Source organism: Malaya genurostris, chromosome 3 (genome assembly GCF_030247185.1).
Source record: "Malaya genurostris strain Urasoe2022 chromosome 3, Malgen_1.1, whole genome shotgun sequence".
NCBI classification, from domain to species: Eukaryota; Metazoa; Arthropoda; class Insecta; order Diptera; family Culicidae; genus Malaya; species Malaya genurostris.
This window is the reverse complement of record NC_080572.1, coordinates 290,747,081-290,774,940: the sequence shown is the minus strand read 5'-3', so window position 1 is coordinate 290,774,940 and position 27,860 is coordinate 290,747,081. Positions and strand designations below refer to the sequence as shown.

At 36.3% G+C, this 27,860-nt stretch overlaps 1 protein-coding gene across 2 annotated transcripts in view; it reads left to right on the top strand.

Annotated features, from left to right (window-relative positions):
* Nucleotides 1-27,860, top strand: part of LOC131435017 (uncharacterized) — a 425,332-nt gene that overhangs the window by 238,831 nt on the left and 158,641 nt on the right. The window lies entirely within an intron of this gene.

Sequence of the window (27,860 nt, the reverse complement as noted above, 5' to 3'; positions counted from 1 at the left end):
TACTGAGCAATCAGCAAATTTAGGTGTTGCTGATCAGTTTCGGCATTTTATTATGCCGAGCTCAAGAAAAGGTTTTAAGTGTGTACATGCTAACGACAATTTTTTCAATATTCGTTCCTGCGCGTCACAACATTTAAATCAAAATAATCATCAGAAATATCCGCTTCTCAACAAATATTTGATGATTAATTCGTTCATTTTTTAGTTTTTATCTAAACTTAATAATTGAAGGATTAAAATAAAAAAAAAACTTTAGATTATAAAAATAAATCATCTGATAATTAGTTACTTTCAACGATTTATTTAGTCTTTCTCAGTCGTAGGGCCGCCTTGAACTAGTTTTAAATTTGATCAGTGTCTAATGGGCAAAACAGATTGAAAAATGATATGCGAATACAACTATGATATGAAAACCGCGAAAAAGCTATCACAAATACGGGACTCGAACCCGTAGCTACCTCCTATCCGGGGAAATCGAGTTTTAATTTCCAATTAAACTATCCTGTATGTGAAGCACAGGAAGAAACAGTTTTTTTCGCAACTATTCCCCCCTGTGTTCTACAAACTTTTCGGTCGCCTGTACCTTCGAAACTAATTCTGTATCACTTCTAAGAGTATTTTCTAAAAATTGACGTACAACATATTTTTTTGAGAATTTTTCAGAAGAATCTGATCTGAATTCGCAAAACGATCTCCCCGGCAAGGAGCTAGCTACGGGTTCGAGTTCCGTCTCTGCGGTAGCTTTTTCACGGTTTCCATTACATTTTTATTTGAAAGATATTTCATTCAGGCCTATTTGCGTACAAGCTTTACGTGGCCGATTTAGCTGAGTTTTTAGATAATTTTTTTTGTATTGGATCTAGTTGTCACCCTTTTTCTAGGGGGGGAGGAGCTTCCATTTTCCTCCTGCGAGGATTGAGGGGCAATTTGTTCGTGGTTCGTCTCGTCATCCATTGCCGTGGTATTGTTGTTGATTTCGTTGCTAGTTGCTGTAGATGCGCCTTGTTGTACATTGTTTGCAGTTGCTGGTTGGTTGGGTGGTAAGCTGTTAACTGCAGCTGGTGTACTTTGTTCTATGGGGGTTACGTTGGATGGTTTCGTTGAAGGGGATACTTCCCTGTTGTTGGTGACTGTCACAGGTGTACTGGGGTTGCTTGGGGTTGATGTGAAGGAAGCATTGTTGTGCTTTGGTATAGTTGTCTCCTTGTCCGGTTTATCACATGACTTACCGTAGTGAACAGCTTTTTGGCAATATTGACATGTGGCCATCTGATTGTCATAGGTAACAAGTGATTTGCACGGTATTCTTGTATTCTGGCCGAATGTCACATAAGAAGGTATAGGCCTCCTCAAGCGCATGAGTAACAAACGTACGCCATTTAGAATACCGGGGAAAAAATTCTTCCACTTTTCTTTTCCGATAGAGAGAATCTCTCCGTATTGGGACATAGTTGCGCGAATATAAGGATCGATGACGCTTGAGGGAAGATCATGCACACGCACTTCTTTAGCACTATCTTCCATATATACTGGAATGTTGTACTCGATATTTTCATGCTCCACATAGTGCAAATTATTATTGTCTTTAGCGAATTGAACTCCAACTCTTTATAGAACTGGGTATAAACAACATTATTGGTCTTATTGCATTGAAGTAAATGCACACGTTTAATGTCAAGATGCATTTGCTCCTTAAGCAAACCTTCAAGTTCTCGTATCGAAGGTCGAATTTTGCACTGTCTGAAGTCAACAATAATTGTATTCTTTCGTACCGACGGTAACTTTTGTTCGTTTGGTTCACTCATTTTCGAGGTCTATTGTTCACTACACAATACTATACTTGGTTTCTCCTGTCCCCAACGTAAGCGGTTTTGTTTTATCGACTGACTTGGATGAGATGTAAACCCGAACAGGTTTCCATTACATGGTTATATTCAAATGACTTTTTTTTTCAATCTGTTATCCTTTTTAGATATTAATCAAATTCATTTGCTTTTGTTGTTTATTCACTATGTTTAGTAAAAATGCGTACTGCGAATGTACTGTTTTGCCTTTCTCTATAGAAAGGTATTAGAATTGCTGGAAAAACCGACTTTCGAACGGAGCCTCGGAGACCCATAGTGTTATATACCATTCGACTCAGTTCGTCGAGATCGGAAAATGTCTGTGTGTGTGTGTGTGTGTGTATGTATGTGTGTGTGTGTGTGTATGTGTGTGCACTTTTCGAAGATATTTGAACGCGCTCAATTTTCTCAGAGATGGCTGAACCGATTTGAACAAACTTGGGCTCGTTTGAAAGCTACTGTCGGGACATTGATCAAGTTCGAAGATCAAATGGCTGTGACTTTTGGTTCCGGAGATATGATTGTATAAGTGACGTAACCGACAAAAAGCGTTGTATTTGAACGCGCTCAATTTTCTCAGAGATGGCTGATCCGATTTTAACAAACTTGGACTCGTTTGAAAGCTACTGTCGTGCCATTGATCAAGATCGAAGATCAAATGGTTGTGACTTTTGGTTCCAGATATATGATTGTATAAGTGACGTAACCGACAAAAAGCGTTGTATTTGAACGCGCTCAATTTTCTCAGAGATGGCTGATCCGATTTTAACAAACTTGGGCTCGTTTGAAAGCTACTGTCGTGCTATTGATCAAGTTCGAAGATCAAATGGTTGTGACTTTTGGTTCCAGATATATGATTGTATAAGTGACGTAACCGACAAAACACGTTGATTTTTACCGCTCTTATATATATAAGGGTACCAAAATTTTGGGATCAACTCTATTTTCGTAAAGTTCTAGTGCTCAAAAGTTTAAGCACCTCGAAAAAAGCCTTCATGCAAAATTTGACCTAAATCGGACATGCTTAAGGGGTGCTGCCCGGTGGTAAAGGTTTGACAATTTTCGATCTTGAAAAAGCACCATAGGGGGGAGTACATGAAATTTCCAAAATCGAAAATTTTTTTTGATGCCAAAACTCTTAAAACTGCATAAAACATCGAAATTTAGTGTCATCTCAAAAAAAATTTTTTTTGAAAAAATCAACTTCCTGGGACTTTCAAAAATTTTCATATTTTTTCTAAGTCCCAAAAAGTCGATTTTTTCAAAAAAAATTTTTTTCGAGATGACACTAAATCTCGACGTTTCATGCAATTCTAAGCCTTTTGGCATCAAAAATTTTTTTTCGATTTCGAAAATTTCATGTACTCCCCCCTATGGTGATTTTTCAAGATATATGAAAATTTCACTAAGTGGACTAAGAAGGCTTTCTTTAGATTAGCATCACTGTTCTCATACAAATAGGCAACGCAAATGTCAAGCACTAGTTTGGAAAAATGATGCTGACTGTGTAACATAAACACTGAAGCATGCTTTTGTGAACTTCTAGAATCAATCTGAATCAATTGGCGTCTAAAATTATTTAATAATTGTATGAAACATATTTTCATGAGACTGTTATGAAAGAAGAAGAGAAAGGCATTATCACACCACTAGGTGGATTAAGAAGGGTTTTACAAAGTCGATGTGCTGTTTTTCACCGAGAAAAATATATGAGCGATATTGAGCAATTTTGCTTCATATCCGGTGATTCTTAAAATAAGAAAGTAAAAACTTCTTGGAACTATTGCTTAGAATCTATTTAGTTTGTACTTGCCTCATTCCACGAAGCTTTAAAGTCTGTTTAAGCAATAAATCATTACGTGCTGAATGTAAACCTATGTTTGCTTCCTTCCTAACTTGCATTGTTTCCATGGTATTTTGGCGGAACTACACAGAAAAAAATAATGAGATTTACACGACATGTAATTCAATGATACTTTGAAAGAGACATCAATTGAATCAACAATTTAATTGAAAACCATCATCGATGTAAAAGTGAATAGAATGCTTTGATTTTTCAATGAATTATACAATATATTTTGAGTTTTGCTTAGTTCTGCTTTTTAGGTATATTGAAAAGTAAAGACCAGACGAATAACTTTATATTCAATATCCTGCTCCAAATATGTGCACGAAAATAGATGTAAATATTTTTATCTGTGTAGTCGACGCTTATTAACGAAGGGTCAAAAATTACATTTAGGTCTTTTTTTATGCGGTCTTTTTTTATGCGGTTTTTTTACGCGTCTTTTTTATGCGAATTTTCAGAGTTATGCGGTTTTTTTTATGCGAAGTTTCAGAGTTATGCGGTTTTTTTTATGCGAATTTTCAGAGTTATGCTGTTTACCCTTCTGCGGTCTTTTTTTATGCGAAGTTTCAGAGTTATGCGTTTTTTTTATAGGAAGTTTCAGAGTTATGCGGGTTTTTTATGCGGTTTTTTTTATGCGGTACGTAAATTCGCATAAAAAAAGACTTCAGTGTACATTATTACCGAGTCAACTGGTTCACGATTACTGACCCAAAATTTTTCAATTTGGTTTTGCACGAACATAACATAACCTCACAAAAATGAACAGAATGAACTTTTTTTGACAGTCGCCGTGTATTTGTTTACAGTTTAAAAGTTTATCAGAGGTTCATCATATACATTTAAAAATTGCAAGTCGCCTCACACTAAACAGATTTATACAAATATTGCTCCTTAATGCTGGAAACGCATACAGAACAATCTTTTTAGTTCTTTCCACTGTGGAACACGTTTTTAACAGGCACTTTTTCGTCTTTATTCTATTTTGATTTTGCAGTCGCAAAACAAAACAAACACACGGCAGCTGTCAACGATGAATTTGATTCATCGGCAGTTCATTTGTTAATTGAATTTAAAAATTGTTGCACTCCACAGTGACTACCTTAAAATTTTATGTTGAGCAACTGTATTGTTTAAACCACCTTCCTACCTTTTCATTTGATCGAGTTACATAAATTTTTCGGATTTAAAGGTCAGAACAGGCAACAGGATATTTTATACCTAATGTAATCAAAACTATATAATCCAGTATTATCTGATGTTTCGTTTTGAACATTTACGATGCGAAAATTGTAATAATGAGTTCTAAATCAATTGCCTTTCCGCCGACGGTTTTACTCGACTACTCGACTACTAGACGACTCGACTATTCAAACGTTCGACTACCCGACTATTTGAAAGGTCAACCATTTGATTGCTCGAACTACTCGACAACTCAACAATTCGACTACTTTGACTAATTTGACTACTCAACCGCATGACTGCTTAACTACTCGACAGTTCGATTATTCGAATACAAAATTATTCGACTACTCGACTACTTGACACCTCGACTAGTCGACTACTTAACAACTTAACTACTCGGCTGGGAAAATAATCTCGCGATATGACCAACATAACTGCCTGAAGCTGAGAATTGGATTATTTTTTTGGAAGATTAGTGAGATGGTTGATGGCGAAGATATCATTTTTATCCTCCCTGACTCGAAATGATTCAGACCATCGTTTTTACTGAACCCAATATCTATTATCAGATTCAAACATCTTCTCGGGCGACCACCTAAACTTTCGTTTGTAACTTTAGAGCATTTTCGATGAAATTCAGTTCTGCGTGAAAAGTGTCAAACATTAAAATCTTCGTTATGAGAAAAATTCCATAAACAGTTTAATTTTAATTTTTGATTAATTAATTTTTACCGCATGTTTGACAGTGCTCTAAGCGTAATGGGTACTGTTTCCCAACCAGGCACGCTTTACTCGAACTCAGGCCTACAAAACAGCTACTTCTAACGAACTAAGCAGAAATTTCGAAATGCTAGAACAGATATTGCAGCTTGAATTTTTGTGAACGTTGTCTGATCGAATTGAATATGACGTGCATTCTGTTTATGTTCGGATGCATTGATTTTTTAATTAAAAAAAATGTAATTTCGCATCAACGAGCTAACCTTAAGAATAGTTCACTGTTATTTAAAGGAATATGGGAGATTTTTGTAGTATTTATATAAAGTTGAAAAGGGTTTTCTTCTGTTTTTCATATAATTTTTAACGATATCAGCTGCTACAGAGCTCAATAAATCCGGTTTTTTTGCATAAAAGCACAGCTGAACACCCTCAACAAAGTACTTTGCGTACGTTCTCATTTCGATAAAAGGCTTCTCTCTGGCATAATCTATTGGTGAGTTGAAAAAAAAGGTGGTATCTGAAAGTCGAGAGGAATCCACCCCGGTGGTGCGATTGTCATCTGCATACAATTGGCTTGTAGCCGAAATTTTTGGTTCTTTTGGTTCTAGTTCGCTGTCAAATGCTGTGTTTAAGCAGTGTTCACATCTTTCTTCATGCGGTTGCACCAACATAAGGAAATGATTTCGATGGAATGTAATCAAACTATAACAAACCACTTTTTTGGCATTAAAAATGCCTTACTCTTCACTATACGGGGCCGGGTGTCAATTAAAAGTTTCAAAAATAGCCGCGTAACGTTTTTGTGTCATAATTTTGAACGTTAATAACTCGGTCATTTGTTGATGGATTGTTATAATTTAACAACCAATCGATTCGGAAACTTTTAACTTAAACATGTATAACGACGTCGTTACAGTATTTCAATAGCATACTATTGAAAAAATGGTTGGAATCGACCTATGTTTTCATCCACCAATCCCTGCTGTACAAAATGACGTCAACTTCTTGTTCGGCATAGGAGGCTTTGCGTCATGCATAAAAAACACCGCATCGTTCTGCGTAGTATGAAGAGAAATCTATAAATATAGGCTGCACAATATTTCTTTGCCTAGTTGATGTTTGACTGCGAATGAAACAAGTAGCTCGTCCAGTGAGCTGATGACTGGATTGTATATGCGTTCACTTGCTGGATTGTCGCTTTTGCATTATGTGTTGGTGAAATTTCCTGCTGTCTGCACAACACCGCTTCGTGTTCGCTTGAATATCTTATATATCATCTAGCTATTGAAGAACCGAATCAGCGTGGTTATCGGTTCTTTTGAAATATCCCATGTATTTAGCAAATTGTTGGTCGATTTTGCCATTAAAAATGCTTCCCGAGGCTGGGTGGTCATGCAAAACTAATCGCGTAACATTTTTCTGCCATAATTTTGAACGCTCATACCTCAGTCATTTGTTGATTGATTTATATAATTCAACAACCAATCGATTCGGAAACATTTAACTTAAACTTATGAGATAACGTCATTTGAATAATTCAATTGCATTCCTTTGAAAAATTTATTTGAAATGAGTATTTTATTTTGGTTCTCTGGTAACTATCAGGCTAATTTAGTATTAACGGCACTAGATCTAATTCGGATCTAATTTGCAGCGCTTGTTCCTCGATGATTTGTTAATGGATTTTCCTCATTTAAATGATTCCAAAGCTTCAATATTGTAAGCTTAAAAATGTTTTAATTTGTCAACGGATCGGTTTGCATACTTAAATCTCCATTCCCATACGAACAAAACGTGACAATGTGACTGAACGAGTTGTTGTCCCACCAGGAATTAAACGCTTCAAAAGATTCAAAATTAAATTCTGAAACTTATCTAAAAGCGGCCTCCTCGGTTTGGTAGTATAAATGAGTTCCACAGGCTCACATATACAGTACAATTAGATGCAATATCATATAGTATCAAAGATACTAATCTAAGATAAGAATCTAATTGTCAGTTTTATCATTCGCTAACAATCTAAGCGCCTCAACTAGAGCAAGTTTGTAATTAGTCAATTGAAAAAGTTTTTAGTTTAGTGTATCATCATCATTATCATCTTTATTTTTGTATTTATTACGAAGACCCTAGAAACGTTCCATTTTTAATGTTATTGTGCTCGGTCGTGTCTTGAATACAACCCTCTAATTTTTTTCTTATTCAAAAAGAGGTCAAATTACTTGTTTTGCAGAGAGTACTAGACAAGAGTTATATTTATATTGGGTTTGAAGAAATTAACTTTTGACACCAGTGTAGTTTGATTGTATGGTATGAACGTAGCTTAACATATTGTTGACAACAACGCCACCAAAACAAAATGCGTCGGTTTCAAGAACCAGCTTCCATAGCAGGGGGTGGAGGAATCGCGTAGAACACAAAACAAGCTAATAAAAGAAATTGAAAGACAGATTTTGACAGATTATTAATAGAACGTGTATCACCAGAAACAGATTCGCATTTAGAAAATTAACATAATAATTATTTCATTAGGTGGATTAAAACATTTGTGTAGGCCCAGTACTGCTTGGTTGGTTACCTAATATTATATTACCGTGCATCAGAGGTGCCAGATTATTTATTTGGAAAATCTTGAAAATGTTAAATTAATGATGCTCAAATCGATTCTATTCCACTACAGTTTTAACGTTATCGACGATGGGGAGAATCCTGTCTGGTGCAATGGCAGTAGTTCCAGCACATCAACTTTTGCTTTTGAACCTTTCGACAAACGTATACGTTGTTGAGGGAGAATGCAATCCCACGTTGATGCGGATGATTTGCAGATGAACAGATGAGGAAACCTTTCCTGCTCCATTACATAGAATCCGATACTTACCGACTTTCGTTTGCTGTAAGGTTGCGTCGGTTTTTCCCAAGGGGGAAACGTTTCGCCTCTGGACGTCACATTTCGACTTTGAAAGTTTATTTCAACCCTTAAGCCTTGGAAATTAGTGAAAATGTTTTTATTTACAATGCCGTTTCCATAGTGACGAACACACTGTTTATGCTAACGAAACCATGTTATTTCGGTTTGTTTTTGGAAAAGGCACTGAGAAACCGAACCAAGATTTGAAATTAAACGGAAAGGTATCTGAGCCCGGTTCGTGGCATGGTGAGCTAAAATTCAAGTCGTGAGGACGAATATAATTTCACTAGTTCATGCAGAAATAAATACCGTTTGTTTGCACATTTAGAAAACTCTGGCGAAGATTGGATTGAAGGACAATTGAAGCCATCCTGAGAGTGATCCGATTGCTGATTCGACAAACAAATCCAATGCAGTTCAAATGAACACATGTAGATCAAACCGGTGGAAATCGAAGAACCGAGGAAGCGAAAAACGGAAAGTACATTCGATTCTAACTTGATACGAGTTCGTCCGGTTAGCAATATTGGTTCGGAAAATCAAAACAAATCGTTCCCGAGAGTGCAGTTGCACGAATGCGATCGATCCGAGGATGGCTACCGCATACCAAATATTGATTTAGTTGGTATTTTCGACGCAAGTGTCGAATTCGTAGGTAACAATGAAGCTACCGTTTGTTAGTTTTTTTTGTGAATTCCGAGAAGCACCCCATGCTCTAGGCACAGGAATGGCTAAAACAGATGTCGGTAGACTGGAACAGGCTGCCACAGAATCCGAACGTGGTTAATGCATTTGCTGCTATTGCCTCTGCCTCTTCTCGAATAGTTGATGAATGCCTTCAAAGCAAAACTCATGGTTTTGCTTTGAAGGCATTCATCAACTATTCGAACGTATTTAACGCCTGAATAGAAACAATTTTCAATGCTCTCTTACACCAAAGTCTGCTTTTGACTTTTTTTAAATTATTTTTGAGATTTAAATTCTCTATGCAAAAGTTAGGAGTGAGCAGTTTTTGTTGCACAATTCGAGTCGCTGATAAATTTAATTTTTTTGTGTATTCGAGCTTTTGTATAGAAGAATCGAACTCGACTTGGTTGATTTTAAATCGATCGACTACCGTCCTGAGAAATGCAACTTTACCGGATGCATTTCACTTCGAAACGGAAATAATAAAGCTTGCTTCATTTAGAATTGGAACAAACTTTTGCTCATATTGTAGCGCTCCTGGTGGACGGATTTGGAAGCTCTTGGCGCCCACGTGTCGGGAATTTTGTCAGCTTCACGTATGATTTTTGACATTCCGAAAATCGACTGTACTTTGTAAACAATCAACATGGAAGCCGAAAGAAGGAAAAAAAATTGTGCACAGTTATTTGGAAAATCCATTGTGGTCTGCATCTAGGCTAACTAAACAGCTGAAATTGCCCAGAAATACCGTATGGCGCGTTATCAAACGGTATAAGAAAACATTGACGACGATTCGGAAGCCTCAAGCCGATCGTCGGAGTCGAACTGACGACCGGAAATTGCGTGGTAAGATTTTGAAGACGATTAAGAGGAATCCTAATCTGTCGGACCGTGATTTGGCCAGAAAATTCGGTGCTGCCCATAGTACCGTGAGGAGAACTCGACTCCGGGAAGGAATCAAGTCGTATCGAGCTAGCAAACAGCCAAATCGGACCATGAAACAGAATAGTGTGGTCAAAATTCGTGCTCGGAAACTATATGACCAGGTGCTGACCAAGTTCAACGGGTGTCTTCTGATGGACGATGAAACCTGTGTCAAGGCTGACTTCGGTCAAATCCCAGGTCAAAAATTTTACTTGGCAACGGCTCGGGGGGATGTTCCAGCCAAATTTTAATTTGTTTTTGCCGACAAATTTGCAAGAAAATTTATGATTTGGCCGGGCATTTGCAGCTGCGGCAAAAAAACGAAAGTTTTCGTTACAAATAAGACAATGACATCGGAACTATACCAAAAAGAGTGTCTCCAAAAACGAATTTTGCCGTTCATTCGATCCCACGACCATCCTGTAAAGTTTTGGCCAGATTTGGCAAGCTGTCATTACAGCAAAGCCGTTTAAGAATGGTATGCAGAGAAAGGGGTCCAGTTTGTTCCGAAAAACCTTAACCCACTCAACTGCCCCCAGTTCCGCCCTATTGAGAAATACTGGGCAATCATGAAGAGGAGACGCAAGGCAAAGGGAAACGTTGTCAAAGACATCAATCAGATGACGACCTGGTGGAATAAGATAGCTAAAACGATGGACGAAGAAGGTGTGCGCCGCCTACTGAGCCGTGTTTATTTATTTATTTATTTATTTATTTACTATTATTGTGTCCATCGGATACAAGATCTAAATGGACAATTAGAGTGGGAAAAAGCCCATTTGAGTTGAACTCGTTTGTCATTCTCAAACGGGCGCAAAAACCACTATCTTTTCAAGAACATAAACGAAAGTAATGAAACACAATGTAACTTAAAGCTAGTATCACAAATGTCACTAATAATATAACTTAAAAATTCAAATCACATCGGATCGTTTCAGTTTTTTCGCGAAATGACTAGATGATTCACCAAACTCGAAAAGATCCTCAACAGCGGTGAAAGTTCGAATGGAAGCAGTAATCGGTTCATTAAAGCCAAAACGAGTTCTGTGAAATCTCTGCTGAAGCAGTGATGTATTCCGCAGTGTCCTATTCGGTATCCGAAAATTTACTACAGAGCGTAATTCAGGAGCATCAATTTCCCCATTGATCAGTTTTGCAATTAATAATGCTTGTTGAATTTTTCGGCGCCGATGAAGCGTATCGATTCCTAATAGTTGACATCTATCCTGATACGGGGGCAGATTAGCAGGATTTTGCCAAGGTAAGTTTCGTAATGCCAGACGTGTTACAGGAAAAATTCGAGAATTCCTTCAAAACCGTGACGAATAATTTTATCCGTATTTTTTCTTAAAAGTATGAAGAAAACGCTACATTTGTATAAAAAAAGATCTTGAATACAATAATAAATAACTGAAATACAGGCAATTGTCTTTGTTCCAATTCTAAATGAAGCAAGCTTTACATCCATCATGCAGTTGGTGCAATATGCCATTTCAACTGATTTCTGATCAATCACGAGAAACTCACGAACGGGTAGCTAAGCTAAGCTAAACTGAAAACAAAAACGTAGTCCTACGTCAAAAAATATTACTAACTTCAAACGAATTACTCCTGAAATGTTTCAGGGTAGCTCAATTTATTGTGGTTCCATGGATTGGAAAAGAATTACAGGTTTGGTTCCTGCTTTGGGAGAATATCTTTTCATAAGTTTAATTCGTTTGGATTTTCAAACTGGCTCCAGGAAAAAAATCTGCAATGTGCAGTAGGGCAATAAGATCCAAAAATGCAATCTAACTCAATAATTTCAATGGAATTCAAGTTACATTAACGATAGCCGCAAAATTCACTATCTTATTCGTTTTACCACAATTTACTCAACTTTTTACTTTGAAAAAAGTTTGTCAATCATTTTACTACATGAAAAAAAAACTGAATGCGTTAAACCAACAGGTATTCCTGACAAGTAAATAACTCCAATAATAATGCCGATTACATTTAGTCAGAATGACTGTAGAGAACTGCATCTTGTTTCATTCAGAATCATCTTTCTACTTGAATTACATTGACGGTTCTGAAAAAATACTGTTCTACTGGTTGATCAAAGTGTTCTATATTTCATAGAAATACCCTCAAATTAGTTGTCCGCCTAGGGCATGTAATACAGTTTTGTCAGAATTTCTCCTTTGTTGCAGGTATTTTATATAGAATATATCAATCATTCAGACTCGTATACAGGGGGATGTTTTAGGGGTTCAAACCCCCTCCGAAACTAAAAAAATATATTACAAAAACTTTTCTCTTTAAATATTTAAGTCAATTACAAAATGAATAAGTTTCAACAAACAATCGATTCGTATGGAAATTGATCAACATGTTCGGAAACACCCCCCGAAAAATATTTCTGGATACTCGTCTGCAATAATCCAATTACAGGTATTTGAAATGATCGCACGTAATATCTTTATTCGTTTTACCCCGATTCTACATGAGTTACACAATTTTAATTTCGTTTCACACTCCGGAACTAGTGGTCGGAACTAAACATAATTCAGGAACCTTGTTTGGGATCATACGACTTTTCATATGAACCTGAAACGGTAGAAAACGGTTGAGTCATCTTGGAAAAGAATTGAGTGAAATTATTTGTCACACACGCATTTGCTGATCTCGACGAACTTATTCGAATTGTGTATGGGTGTTATGTTCTTCCAGCATTTATTGCTGTAAGTAGCTTAAAACAATATAATTATGGAATTGCTTTCAACTCGAAAATGCTGCCATCATCTGGTTTACATATGTCATATTCGAACGATTGTGTTGCCAAAAACGAAACATGCTAAAATCGGTCCGAGGCAACATGTCATGAAAAAGGATGGAATAGAGGGAAAAGTCGCTTACACAAAAATTTCGATATCTCCGTTAAAAATGGACGGATTTTAACAATCTATGGCTTTGTGGAAAGGTGCGGAATCTAAGTCTGAAAACATATTCTGTGTTCAAGGTCAATTGTGACAGATACTGTCAAAAAACTGAAAATTTTGACATAAAACTTCGTATAACATACAAAAAGTAAACATCCGATCTCAAAGCCATTCAATAGCGTTCTGGGTGATGGGGAGACCTATCGTTTGCAACTAGTTTGATCAAAATCGGTCCAGCCATTTCTGAGATCTCGACCTTTTTGTTGACAACACACATACAGACTCACACACATACACACATGGACATTTGCTCAGTTCGTCGAGCTGAATCGATTGGTATATGACATTCGGAAAATTTTCCTAAAGTTTGAGCGAATTCTATACCTATTATATATATATATATATATATATATATATATATATATATATATATATATATATATATATATATATATATATATATATATATATATATATATATATATATATATATATATATATATATATATATATATATATATATATATATATATAATTGAAACGTGATCTTAAAACATGTTTTCCCTAAATAACATGATATAGTGGTCAGTCAAGCACAACCCTGCCAGCATTTTTCGTCGTTTTTTCGAGATTCGGCGGCTGCCAATTTACATTCCATCGAAGTAGCCAAGAAATCATAATAAAACAAAATTGGAAATAGGCACAACTAGAGTGCCTATAACCAGAGTGACGACTTCTCATCCGTAATGTTGGCAACAATTTAAAACATTTAACCCGAAATGTTGGCAGTGTCGTTAGCTTTACAAAGTTATTGACAGGTCGTTTGCTCATTTGGAACCAGAAGCTGTCATTCTAAACGAACAGGTGTCGTCACTCTGGTTATTGCACCCCGGTGGCACGATTGTCATCTGCATACAATTGGCTTGAAGCCGAAAATTTTGATTCTTTGGTTTTAGTTCGCTGTCAAATGCAGTGTTTAAGCAGTGTTCACACGTTCACATTTTTCTTCATGCGGTTGCACCAACATAAGGAAACGATTTCGATGGAGTATAATCAAAATAACATAAACCACAATTTCTTTTTCTTATTCAAATTTTTTTTTTCATAAATACGGCCCTATACGGGAATTTTGTAGAAAAAATGATTATGTTCGTAACGGCGCTAATTATTATTTTCTGTCGCGAATCTAGCTACTTCATAATTCTAGCAACAATCTACTCACATGTCATGTATGATCTTAATTAACATAATTCGGGATTGTTAAAAATGTTAAAAATTAACACAATTTTAAAACAACATGTTTCTTCGACGAGTTTTCTTCCTGTGGTACTTAGAGATTGTACTTTCAAGCCAATGTAGTTTTTTCGCTACTTTCAATACAACTCCGAAGTCGCGATCGCTGTGAAAAAAAAACGGTTTTGAGCTCAATGTTCTACATACATATTTTTCTCTATTGGTTTCTGATGTCAACGTTTTGATAAAACAAATTGTTGGTTGATTTATCCACTCGAATTGACCCAAATACGCTGCACCAATCCAACGAACCCATAAATCTTGAATAAACTTTTCAGTACATGCTTAGAAATACGGACAACAATAAATCTGGACTCCGCGAGTGAGTGAAAATACCATCAAGATCCCATTGACGTCACGGAATCATAAATATAGAGCAAAATCGGATCGACTCGGGGGTGGGTGAATATATGATAATACTAGAACAAATAATAAAATCCGACAAACTGACAATGAGAAACTACCGACTGTGATTGCATGCTGGCAAAATAAATTGCTTTGGCAGAAAAGGAAAACAAACAGTTTCGGTATGGAAATGAAATTTTCTAAGCAGCAAGTTTCCGAGGCGAGTCGTAGTTGTTTCCAAACAAACAATTCAATAGTTGTTGCTTGTGATTAGTAAACACAAATAAGTATTTAACATTTGCATGTTTATTCAAGTAATGCAGTATGGGTACTGCATTCCGAAGGGGGGCTTGAACCAGATTTTTACTAGATATATTTGGAAGAAAATAAATTCGTACAAAAAATGAGCAATGATTTGTTGAAATTTAAATGAAAGTATTCAAATAACTATCTATTTCCAACTATTATGAATTATTTTATTCTGAGTTTGTAGATGACTAGTGGCGTTTTTCACTGAAAAACAATGGTGGCGTGGATTGCTCTGGTTTTGCACTTTCGAGCAGAAATAACAATAAACCACCGTCAAAAAATTGCACTTCTCCAAGATGGCGACTTCCGGTTCATCGATATTCGTTACAAACCATCAGAATATAAGTATTTCGGAACGGGTTTGATTAGTACATGTTAGAAAACGATGTTTGAGGTGGTTTTAAATTCCAAGATGGCGCCTTCCGGTTTATTGATATTCCTTGAAAACCTTTACAATATGGGTATTTCCGGAACGGTTTTCATGAGTAGGCATTTACATTTTGGAGTTAGTAGTATAATATCTGCGGCAGATCTAAATTATAGTCGGATTTAGTAAAAAAATACCAAACTACCAGTCAAATCAGATAATCAAGACTGTTGAAACGGCTTAACAAGTGTCCTAAATAAAGCGATATTCTACATATAAGGTACTAAAGCAGAATTCAGAACCATCTCGAACATTGTTTCCGACATCTACTCATCAAATATTCTCCGAGTTTTAACTCTGATTTCATGTTTTAAGCGAAATAACATGTTTTACTTTTGCGTTATTCCTTGTACAGAAACGTCACATTAAAATATGTTTTCCCTAAATAACATGATATATAATTGACAGTCAAGCACAACCCTGCTAGCATTTTCCGTCACTATAATATTATCAATTGACAAGCTATTCGACAACAGCAGTTTTCCATCAAAGTGTTTGTGTTTTTGTAGTTAGCGATGACTTTTTTGGTCAATTGTTGCTCAAAAATATAAACTCAAAATTACAATGTCGCAAAAAATGTTGGATCAGTAATCGTAGTAATTGATCAGCAACCCGGGCTGGCGGTTCAATGCATAAGGCACTAGTCCAGTTGTCGTATGTTCGAACCCCGGTTTGGAAGGATTCGTAGTGTCAGTAGAATCGTAGTACCAGCCATGCAATGGTTCTGTACACTCTGAATCGGCTGCGAAGTCTGTTGAAACAGAAGATCAAATTCCACTACAGGAATGTAATACCAAGCCTTCACAGATAAAAATATTTTGTGAATTTACATCTATTTTCATGCACATATTTGGAGCAGGCAATTAAACATAAAATTACTTCACAGTTCTGTACGTCTCAATACAATTTAATCACAAAACTAAGCGTTAATTGAAAGATACAGTTCTGTTTATTTAAAATTCAATGCAATCGAATTTATTTTTGCATCGATGTGGGGTTCCAATGAAATATTTGATTCAACCCATGTCTGTTCCATGCTAATACTGATTTACATGTCGTGTAAATTTCATTATTTCTTTCTGTGTTTGCAGTAATCGTTAACCATTGAACTTAGTAATAATGCAAGTTCATTGCCCCATCTATAGCAACAATACAAGTCTGGAAGTAAGTAAACATATGTACACATATTGCACAAATTAGATCATTTCTCCCCAAAACCTGTATTCTGCGGAAAAATCTATCTGTACCATATTGGTATCAGAATCTCTGCTACAGAAGTACCAGGAAAATGTCACCAGGGCTCATTTAAGTAAGCAAAAAAAAAGGTCCCTCGACAACATTTTCTCATGCCTCATGCCTCCAAGCTAAAAACTAAAATCGGTTTATCTGTGTGATCAGTGAAATCCTTATAAATACCGAGAAATCAGTATACCTGGCAACTGGCTTTACTCAGATCATGTTTGTGAATGCCAAGCTACCGGCACTAATCAAAGCTTGCTGTGTTTGCTGCAGCCGGTGCAATCAACCTTGACTAATGAGAGCACAAAGGGTTCAATTGCTCTGCATATGTGAAAACAACACATTTCCCGAGAGAAAAATACCGACTATTATTTATAGAATCACAGAGTGCCATGATTTTCCATAAACACGCTATTGTGGCTGAACAATACGAATTAATTATGAATCGAAATCGAGTGAAATGTAAATTTATAGGATTTACACAATTGTGTGTTTTTCTGTGTTAATTATACGAAGATTAATGTGATGCAATCAACCGGTTGATTACAATAATATTGTCGGAATAATCAACCTAATCTGCTAATGCGTACCGATAAGGCAAAACATAAAAATAAGGTAAAACGATGTTTCAGCTGCTTTTCGCAATCCGTCATTATGTATTGTTCTTGTTGGGTGGCAGGATGGTTTCGATTCAGTTGTTCTTACGATCTGTTTATTCTTCATTGCTAATGCCCCGTTTACACTTCTGCTGGCTGCCAGCATGCTGGTGTCAGTGTACTGCCCTCTTAGGAAAAAACGTTCAACTGTGGTCCAATGATCCAAAGTATTAGACCAACGAAGGACCACCGTTGAACGTTTTTTTCCTAAGAGGGCAGTACACTGACACCAGCATGCTGGCAACCAGCAGAAGTGTAAACGGGGCATAAGAACAGCTTACAATCAAAATGTTCTAATACATACCCTAAACGTTTGCAGTAAATAAAATATTTGACAACCATAAATGTGTGCCTCATTTGTTTCGACTGCCAACATTTCGGATTAAATGTTTTAAATTGTTGCCAACATTACGGATGAGATCTCGTCACTTTGGTTTTAAGTACTCTAATCTAGTTCTGCATAAGAACAATGATTTAAGCCACAGTCTTACCAAGGAAAATACTGAAAAATAGCAATTTTATGTAATAACCTCGTTCAACAATGGTATCAATAGTCATCTCAGTAGTCGAGCTATCAGATCAATTTTCCGATTCCTGAACCTACTTTTGTACTAAGACAAATAGGGTAACGGCTCCCTATTTCAACTCATTTGTAAGGACGTTACCTTACAAACCTGATTTAGCCACCAAAATCACAACGATTTTTTCATATTTCTGCTTAATTCGGCTTGCTCCACATTGGGAAGTGATTCCCATTCCTTGGAAATTAAAATAATTAATAAAAAATCATCTAAAAACACTTCTGATATGTTCACTACTGTGCTCCTAATTTCATCTCAAAGGTTTTGTATTCATGCTATCGTTGGTCCTTTATTCATCTCATAAATTAGCAATGGCGACACCAATCAAAATCAAAATATTGCACTATTACACTCTCAGGTTCAAAATGTCAGAATTTCCCATAAAAAGGGCCTAATGCCAACTATGACACAACACACTATATATAAAAAAAACAGTTTGGAATCATTTCGATGTTTAAAATTTTTTGGATCGTTTTTATTACCTTTCGTTTCAAAATTAAAATTTTACTCTGCAGTTAATTTGGAGAATTGAAAAAAAAACAAAAAAAGAATTGTTACTATTTAGGCATTAGCCCTTCTAAAAACAAAATGTAGAACCAGAGATGCCATTCATACAGATTTATCTGTATTGTATAGATTTTTGCGTTCGCGTTCGTTAAATCACATTATAGATTTTCTAAATTTAATACAGATTTGTAAAGGTTCATAAAAAATGAGAAGTAAAACGTTAGACTTTTCTCTTTGAGTATCTATCAGTATTTGATTACAGTACTTCTTTAAAAGTTTATTGAAAATGTTTGATGATGAACACTGGTAAACATTTATAGTAAAATTTGAAACCAATTTGAACTTGATTTGAATTTGATTCATTTTATTAGTGAAAACAGATAGAGCAGATACATATTTTCTATGGAAATATCTGGCATCTCTCTGCACAGCCGATGAAACACACACATTTAACAGTGTTATGATGACGTATAGCGGAAAGAAACCAGTGCTACTAGATTTGCCACAATGGTTATTTTATTAGTATTTAACACCGTCTGTTTGGTAATATTAGAATCCGAAACAGTTTGATTTATATATAAATATCAATGATATAATAAAACTAATGTCACGGATACAAAAAAACGCTTTAAAGATAAAAAAAAATAATTTTTTTTATTTAACATTATGAGCAAACTTGGCAACCTTGCTATACGAAATGAAATGAAAACAAAGCGTAATCAAGTGAATTAAGTGCAAATTTTCATCTCATATTTTTCATTGCTTTTATTGCTTATCAGGTAATTTCAGAAGTTTTTAATCGTTGAATGAACAAGTGGAAAGTGAACATCACTAACTATAAAGTCATCCAACATTGAATAGTTGTGTAATTATGTGAAATAGTGATCATGTTTTGAAACGAATCGATTAGTAAATATTCAGAAATATGATAAATTGTAAAACTTCAGACGACAGTGGTTCCTAAATCAAAAAGTGAGTTTATTTTAAATGAAAAAAGCGATCGTTGAAGGTTTTTTAACTATTTTATTCAATTGTAAAGTGTGGCAAAACCTATAATTAATGTTTTAAAACGTTCCACAGTTTTGTTCAGGTACGTTTAAAGATATGATTAATGTTCAAAGTTATGAGGTGAAGGAATGAGAAGGAAATTGGAGCTTAGATGAAATAGAGAGCTCTTACCCTACATCAGATCTCCTTTAATTCTCAGAGCCACGGCAACGGAATGGTTATGTTATATGAGATGCATGTTGGTTCTGAAATGAGTACAGATACTTGATTGAAAAGTGCTTCACTTTTGAAAACATGCATTTACATCGGCTGTGTTCTACCACAAATACAAAATCGATTCACAGCAGCTGATCTATACCAGATTAAATTTTAATACAATCAAACATCAACAGCCATTGAACCAATCGAATGGTACGGTCTAAATGGAAGCCTTCGAGGATAACGATATTTCTGTACTCGACAACTGGTTTCAACATAAATTCTCATCAACCGTTTGAGATTGTGTTTGAAATGATATGAAATATTTGCCCCTTTCCTATAACTGCAGCACCGGTTCCTGTGTCACATGGAATAATCAGCACGTCTAGTTCCTGCTGCTGACGCGTTCTGTTTAACTTCGTGCCCGCCCATGACAGACGCCCCCAACGCTTCTGCCTACCAAGTCATACTATTTTATTATATCATTTTAATTACTACTCCCGGTCCCGGTGATTATGCGAATTCTGAAACTTTTCGTGTTTTCGTACAGCAGGTTGTGTGTTGGCACCGCAATGCAGTTTGTTGACAATTTATGGTACGAAAAATCGATCATATGAGTAGGTACTACATACATACTGTCAAGGGTGGATGACACTGCCAGGTTCCGTATGAGTTACATCGGTTTTATTCGGAGAAATTTTAATAGTACTGTCGTTCGCAACCGTACCACAACTTTCCGGTAGTTTGACAACAAACCTAGCAAAAACAGCAGGAGGCGTCTGCTTTCCGTTTGCGAAATCCGACTACTTTGATGCTAAGTCAAATTACATTACACGTTCCATCTCGGCATAAACAGCTTGTTTTGGAAAACGGAACGTATAGTTCCGTTGACGATTCCGTTACCGTGAAATGGAAAACCTCGGAGTTAGTTTGTTTCTCAACGACATTGCCGTAAAGTTGCAACCAGTTTGACTCTGGCGGCATCACTGGAACAAACACCCCGGATCACTAGATGACGGAGAAACTTTGTCTCGAACACAAACACAATAGTTAAAATGTTGCTGCTGCTGTTGCTTAGAAACGAAACAAGTGGATTTGGATGGTTATCCAGTGCACTTTGAGGTCAAATATTGTTGGTTCGTTCATCCGAATTAGGAACCAATTTGAATAAACTTGTTTCAAATGTTCATTAGGTTAGGAATCGGTATTTAAACTGGTGTGCTTCAGGCGCTCAAACTTGTTTAAAACTCTTTGGCAAAAAAATGTTACACAACGATAACCGTGAAAAGTTTCCGAATAATATCTGCATGTTTCTTCGACACTCTGAATACCAGGAAGGAAAAAGAAAGCCAATATTCGACCAATTTCAAAAGTTTCATCAGCATTGGAAAGATAAATTCATTTTAAAAGTTAATAAGTTCCAACCAAAGTAATTAAAAAAAAAATTTAAACGCTGACTTTAACTGACCATAGCTTAGTCGTCAATGGCCCGATTTTGAAAATAATACAATCGTTAGATCAGATAAATCTGTCATAAAATACATAACGTGAAGTATGATTCAATTACGCAGAACAAATGAATGTTCTGATAAAAAATCTAAGCTAAAATCCAAGCACAACTAATGGAAAACTTTTTATTGTTACAGTTCTTTGAATTCAAACCGATGACAAGTGTGTTTTATACACCAATAAAGACTGTCCCAGAAAGTATGGACGCAACCAAAAACCGCTGCCATTTCGCAATGGTTCAGAATCTGTCAATTTTTATGGCTGCGTCCTGTTGTTTACACTCTTCTCTAACCACTTGTGCAGTTGTTTATTCGTTTTCATTAGTTTGTTTTGAAATGCGTGGACTTTCAGCAGAACAACGTCGAAAAATTGTGTACAAAAAGCGGACTGACACTGAGAAAGATAGCAAAAATGGAAGGAGTAAGTGACAAAGCCGTGCGAAATGCAATCAGGAAGTTCGGTGAGGATAACACCTTTGAGGATAAACCGAAAACGGGTCGAAAAAAGGTCCTGCTAACCCTTAGTTGGATAAACGTATACTGAAGGCGTTCGAGCAAAAGAGGAAGGTTTTAGTTCGGGATGCGGTCAAAAAAGTAAACACTTCGAAGTCAAATCTTCTTCGTGCTAAAAAACGTTTGAATCTTCGAACCTATAAGAAGCAGAAACAACCGAAACGTAGTCCAAAACAAGAAGCATCGATCAGGCCGAGGGTTCGAAAGCTGTACAATACGATTCGTGCTGGAAATTTGAACTGCATAATCATGGCGGAACCTACGCAAAACTCGATTACAAATCCTTGCCGGAACCACAATATTATACGGTGCGAGAAGGGCAAGTGTTAAACCAGTCGGAGACATCGATTGAAGTCGAAAAATTTGGTAAGAAAACTATGGTCTGCCAAGCAATTTGTAGCTGCGGTAAGATTTCGAAACCCTTCATAACCACTGCTTCAATGAACAGCGAAATATACATCAAGGAATGCTTACAAAAAACGACTTCTACCCATGATTCGAAGCCACAAGGATCCTGTTGTGTTCTGGTCAGATCTTGCTTCTTGCCACTACTCGAAATCAACGGTAGAATGGTATACTACCAAAAATGTCACTTTCGTCCCAAAAGACATGAATCCACCAAATTGCCCATAACTTCGACCAATTGAGGAATTTTGGGCATTAACAAAGGCACATATTAGGAAACATGTCTCGGCAGCCGAAACCATTCAACAGTTCGAAAAAGATTGGAAAAAAGTGTCAAGACTTGTCGCCAAGAAGTTTGTACGGAATTTAATGAGGAACGTTCGCAAGAAGGTACGCCAGCAATGACTAAGTAGCAAATATTGAGAATAATATTCTGTTGTTGTAGTCTAATATTATCAGTATATCGAATAAAATTTGAATATCTAACACTTGTGAATTATTTACAGCGAAATCAAAGTGCGTCCATACTTTCTGGGACTGCCTTCAGATTGCATATGATTTCAGCTACAGGTATTTTAGAAGATGCAGTTTCAAAATTTACCTAAAAATCCCACAAAAAAATATATTTTTACAGAACTATATGGAATATTGAAGCATTCGGCAGTTCGCAAGGAATGCTAAGCCAAATAGCAAATACCAAATTTAATCCACAGACAGAAATAATTTAAAATTTACTAAAAAAATGCAAAATTCGATATTTGTTCAGAATGTTTGCCTTTCTTATGTAGAAAGGCTATGCAATCGCTGTGAAAACCGACTTTGCAACCAAGGCCCGAAGGACCGATTGTCATATACCATTCGACTCAGATCATCGAGATAACAAAATGTATGTGTGTGTTTGTATGTGTATATGTGACAGATAATGTCACTCAATTTTCTCGGAGATGGCGGAACCGATTTTTACAAAGTTAGATTCAAATGAAAGGTCTTGTGGTCTCATACAATTTTCCTGAATTTCATTTCAATCCGACTAAACTCATCAAACTAAGAAGCAAATAAAAAGTCTTAAAATGCTTTTAAAAGTCCCCGAAAAGTTCATCCAGATCCGACTTCCGGTTCCGGTATTACAGTGCGATTAGTAAAAATTTTCCATTTCATGAGTATTTTTTCGCAAGCGATAGTGAAACGAGGTGCACATTCCAATAAAACTTACTGCCAAATGCATCTAGTTGGTAGATCTTGTTAGCTAGTGAATATATAAAACTACTTTGGGTCTACTAGTCCCCGGTTTCCGCTTCCGAAAGCACCGATAATCTCCAAAAACGAAACTCACTTCGATTTCTCAGCAACAGTTAAACCGATTTTCACGAATCATGATTCAAATTAAAGCTCTCATTGTCTTTAAATATACTGTGCAATTTCATCCTGATCCGACTTCCGGTTCCGAAATAATAGGGCGATGAGTGTCAAAACATTCGAATCGACATTCAAAATGACGATGCAAAACCGGTACGTGTCGACACGTCCGGCTTTGCTCCATTCGCAGTATGCTTTGTTTAATTTCGTATAGCGTGCAGGGTTGCCAAATTGAAATTTATATTTTTCAGTGGTCAAAAAATTTAAAACGAGAAGCACTTAATTTTATCAGAGATGATTTGATCGATATTCACAAACAGGCTCAAATAAAAGTTCTAATAGTTTCATAGGTTGGTGTTTGATTTCATCCGAATTCAACTTCCTGTTCCAGAACTATAGGGCAAAGTGTGTTCAATCGTTTAGTGCGACGATGCAACATAAAGAAAAAATCTTATTAACTTGACTGTTTACAAATTGAAAAGGTTATGTTAGTTTATACCCCAAGAAAGTTTCTTATTTTATTCAATATTGATCAAAAGTGATATTTTTGAAAATAATAGTTAAATGAGAAAGGCATCATTACACCACTAGGTGGATAAAAAAAGGTTTTTCAAATATTACTATTGTTTGACATTTAGCGTGAAATCAAAACCGAACATCTAGATGATTCTGCTCGCCGTTCGATAGAATATGTCCAGATGTCCGGAAAAGGAGCTAATTTTTCTGAAACCTGCGGATTATATTTAGTTTTAAAGGTCTTGAAAAGGTCTGTGTTGGACCCCGGTTGCCGATTCCGGAGGTACCGGATATAATGGTCGAAAACTTCAAACGGTAGATTGTATTTCAATGAGAGTTTTTGGGGCCTTAGGGCCTTTTATTTGATTCTAAGCTTGTGAGAATCGGTTCAATTATTTATGAGAAATCTATGTGTGTTTCCATTTGTCAGTTTTTGATCAATATTCCAGGATTTCCAGTACATAACATATAACAAAGTCTCGGGCCTAACAAAGAGTTACAACTTTATTCATCAAGAGCAACGCTATCATTCCAGCGCCGCTCTAACATTTCAATATCACTTTTGTAGAACGATTTATCTTTTGCCTCAAAATTAGCCTCAGTTTCCGCAATAACCTCTTCATTCGTGCGAAATTTCTTACCGGCGAGCATTTTTTTCAAGTCTGCGAACAGCCACTAGTCGCTGGGAGCCAAATCTGGTGAATACGGTGGATGTCGGGGCAATTCAAAGTTCAATTAATTTAATTTTGCCATTGTTTTGATTCACCTGTGACACGGTGCGTTGTCTTGAGGAAACAAAATTTCTTTCTTTGCCATATACGGTCGTTTCTTTGCAATTTCAGATTTTCGAACGCTCCATTATGGCTATATAATATTCACTGTTAATGGTATTTCCTTTCTCAAGATAGTCGATTAACTTTACACCACGCACATCTCAAAATACCGAGCCATAACTTTTCCAGCTGATTGTTGTGGTTTCGGGTGTTTTGGACGAGGTTCACCAGTTGCTGTCCACTCAGATGACGATCGCTTTTATTCCGGAGTGAAGTGATGAATCCATGTTTCATCCATTGTCACATATCGACGCAAAATCGTAGCACTTACTTTGAACAGAGCTTTCTCATAGTCAAATGCTCATGTAATGTAAAGCCAACACATTCTTTTTATATCTTGTTCTGAAAATAACCAAAGGAGCATCGTGCAATTTTAACAGCTATGTGTTAGGCCCGGGACATTTCAGCCCATGTGTTATAATGTTTTAGATAACTTTAAATAGATGCAAAGTAATAGATCTAGCTGGAGACATTTTCCAAATATATTATATATAAATATGGATCACTCTTACAATTTGTGAGGGACATCACAGCGACACTGCGGTAGTAAAGAAGGCTACCAATACACTACAAGTCTTTTTATGCACATGTGACAGTTTTTTCAATCAGTGCACTGAATCAAACAGCCCCAAGTATAAAAAAACATTCCTCCATATGCACTGCACGAAAAAATAAGCTTCGGGAGAGAATACATTTTTATGTAAAATTATTGACATAAATATATGTAAAATTTACTTTTAATCCACGTTAAACTCTAAATAGAAAAAGCAGAACTAAACGAGTTCATAGTAATGCTGATTTCAGAATTTCGCCAACATTTTCGAATTAAGTATTAGAATTCCTTGATTAAAAAAAATAATCCACTTGTTATCAGGTTTATTATGACGATGATATCCGATTCCAGTGGTATAAATACACAATATCAAGTCGCTTTAATTTCAGCGAAATTGAACACAACTTCATGAAATTTGAATGTGAAACCGACAAGTTTAATTCTTATTCTAAGCAGAAATTTGAACGGTTTGTTAGTTTGATCGTCGTATTGTTTATAGGCGATAGTTAGTTCCATAAAAAAATAACCACACCTAAAATATAGAATAGTTCAAACCTCTAGACTTAAAAAGCAACCATAAAAAATGGACGAAAGGGTGATCTGTGAACCAATCCCGTCGCAACGCTTACTGGATAGTAATGGGATGGTCTTTCCCTTCAAAACAAAAGCGTCGTTTCAATTACTTTTCATTGAATATCACAGTACAGTACTTCTCTAGACTGCAACTCTGCTGTTTCGACTCATCCTAGCTTTGGAAGCGATTGCCCAATAAGAGTACACTGATACCGGAAATCCAAATACATAGAGTCCGAAATTAGCCTAAGTAACAAAGTGAATTTAGCTTGCGGTATTCAACAATTTCGCCAATCAAATGATCATTGAAATCCATTCTACTGAATAAAACGAAATGAAATTTCGTCCCACGATGGTCGAATGATTGCAGCCAGCCAATTCCCACCGTCCTGACCCAACGCGGTGGCGAGTTTTTCCACGTAAAAATCTCACTTTCACTTGGATTTTCCCGAAAATCAATCTTCTCTTTGTGTGATGCCACGATCCCCGGACGGCGGATGGCGCACATGAAAGGCCGTACGACGGAAAGGCAACAATTTCACTTTTCGACACACGTTGGTTACACGTTGGATGGCAGACAAGTGCACTCGTTTCCACTTACCGAACTGATTCGGGATTCTGGGAAAAAGAGGTAGTTAGCTTGAAATAGCAGACAGTGTTTACCGGGAGAAAATTATATGTACCGAACCGAGACAACACACGCAGAGCGACCGGAAAGGGGATCCGAATTCGGAGAAATTTTACGTGTGATTGGTGAAGTGCGTGATGTTGGGGATGCTGGAAAGGTTATGTTATAATTTTCGCAGATTGAGATGTGTGCCAAGCCATACCTTTAAGGTTTGTTAAAGGGACATCGAAGTGCTGTGAAATGTTGGATATATGTATACGCGATTGATGTTGTTTTTTTTCGGTAACATAACTGGTAGCGAATAAGACTTAACTAATGATGATGATTTCTTCTCTGTTTGCAGCTGACATCTGTCACACGGTATCTCAACCGTGTGACAGAGTCAGCTGCATAACTGTCACACGAGCAGCTCCAGAAATTAACAGCAGAAATGGCGGTAAAATTGAAGCAGGATTGACCTTCTTCGAATTGAATGAAACTTTGCATCATTTGCTGCTTTGTTGCAAATAAATAATAGGATGTTCACTGGCAAATTGTTTCTTCCTGATACTGCACCAGTTGATATTGTTTGAAAAAAGAAATATACTGAGAATTCCGCTTGACTTGTTTGAACGGCGTAAATCAATAAAAATCCGAGTTTTTTTTTACTTTCATGTCTAAATATTTCGTGGACTGCTACATCTAATAGCAGAGAGGTCCTTCAGAGGAAAATTGATTTCTTTTATTATAAGTAATTATAGTAATTAAATGATTATTTTTCATAAATAAAAGTTTTGAAAACATTATTAATTTAACCATTAATTATTTAACCTAAGTTTGCAAACGACTTTGTTTTAATTCAAGCTGGTTGATTCACATCTAATGCACCATTTCTATTAATTAAATCAAACGAGCGAAAAGCTCATGTTACTTTTGTATATGAAATTTATACCATATAGAATCCGACGTATGTCTTTTCAAGCAACACACTTACTGTAGAATGACTATGATTTGTCTTAATCTCAATTTCTCGCTTGTACTTTCAACCCCGAGCTTCGGTATTGATTTTCGGTTTGAAACTAATTATGTGAAAACAGATCAACCCATCGTTGAGAAAAGTGAGTTCGATTTTAGAGTTTGTGAACACGACCGACGACACGACCTGCCACTCGCTTTTAAAACTGTATCGTAAATCGAGCTACCCCTCAGTAACTGGTAATGTCAAAATGGAATCGCTTGAAAAAATGTTGGAACTGGCAACACAAGTTGGAAAATTATTGATTTTGAAAAACAGTTACCAGTAGCCTTGGTAACCACAAAAAAATGTAAACAAAAACAAGAGATTCTCACTAGAGGTGTGCAAAACAGCTCATTTTGGTGAACAGCTCCGAACCGATCAGC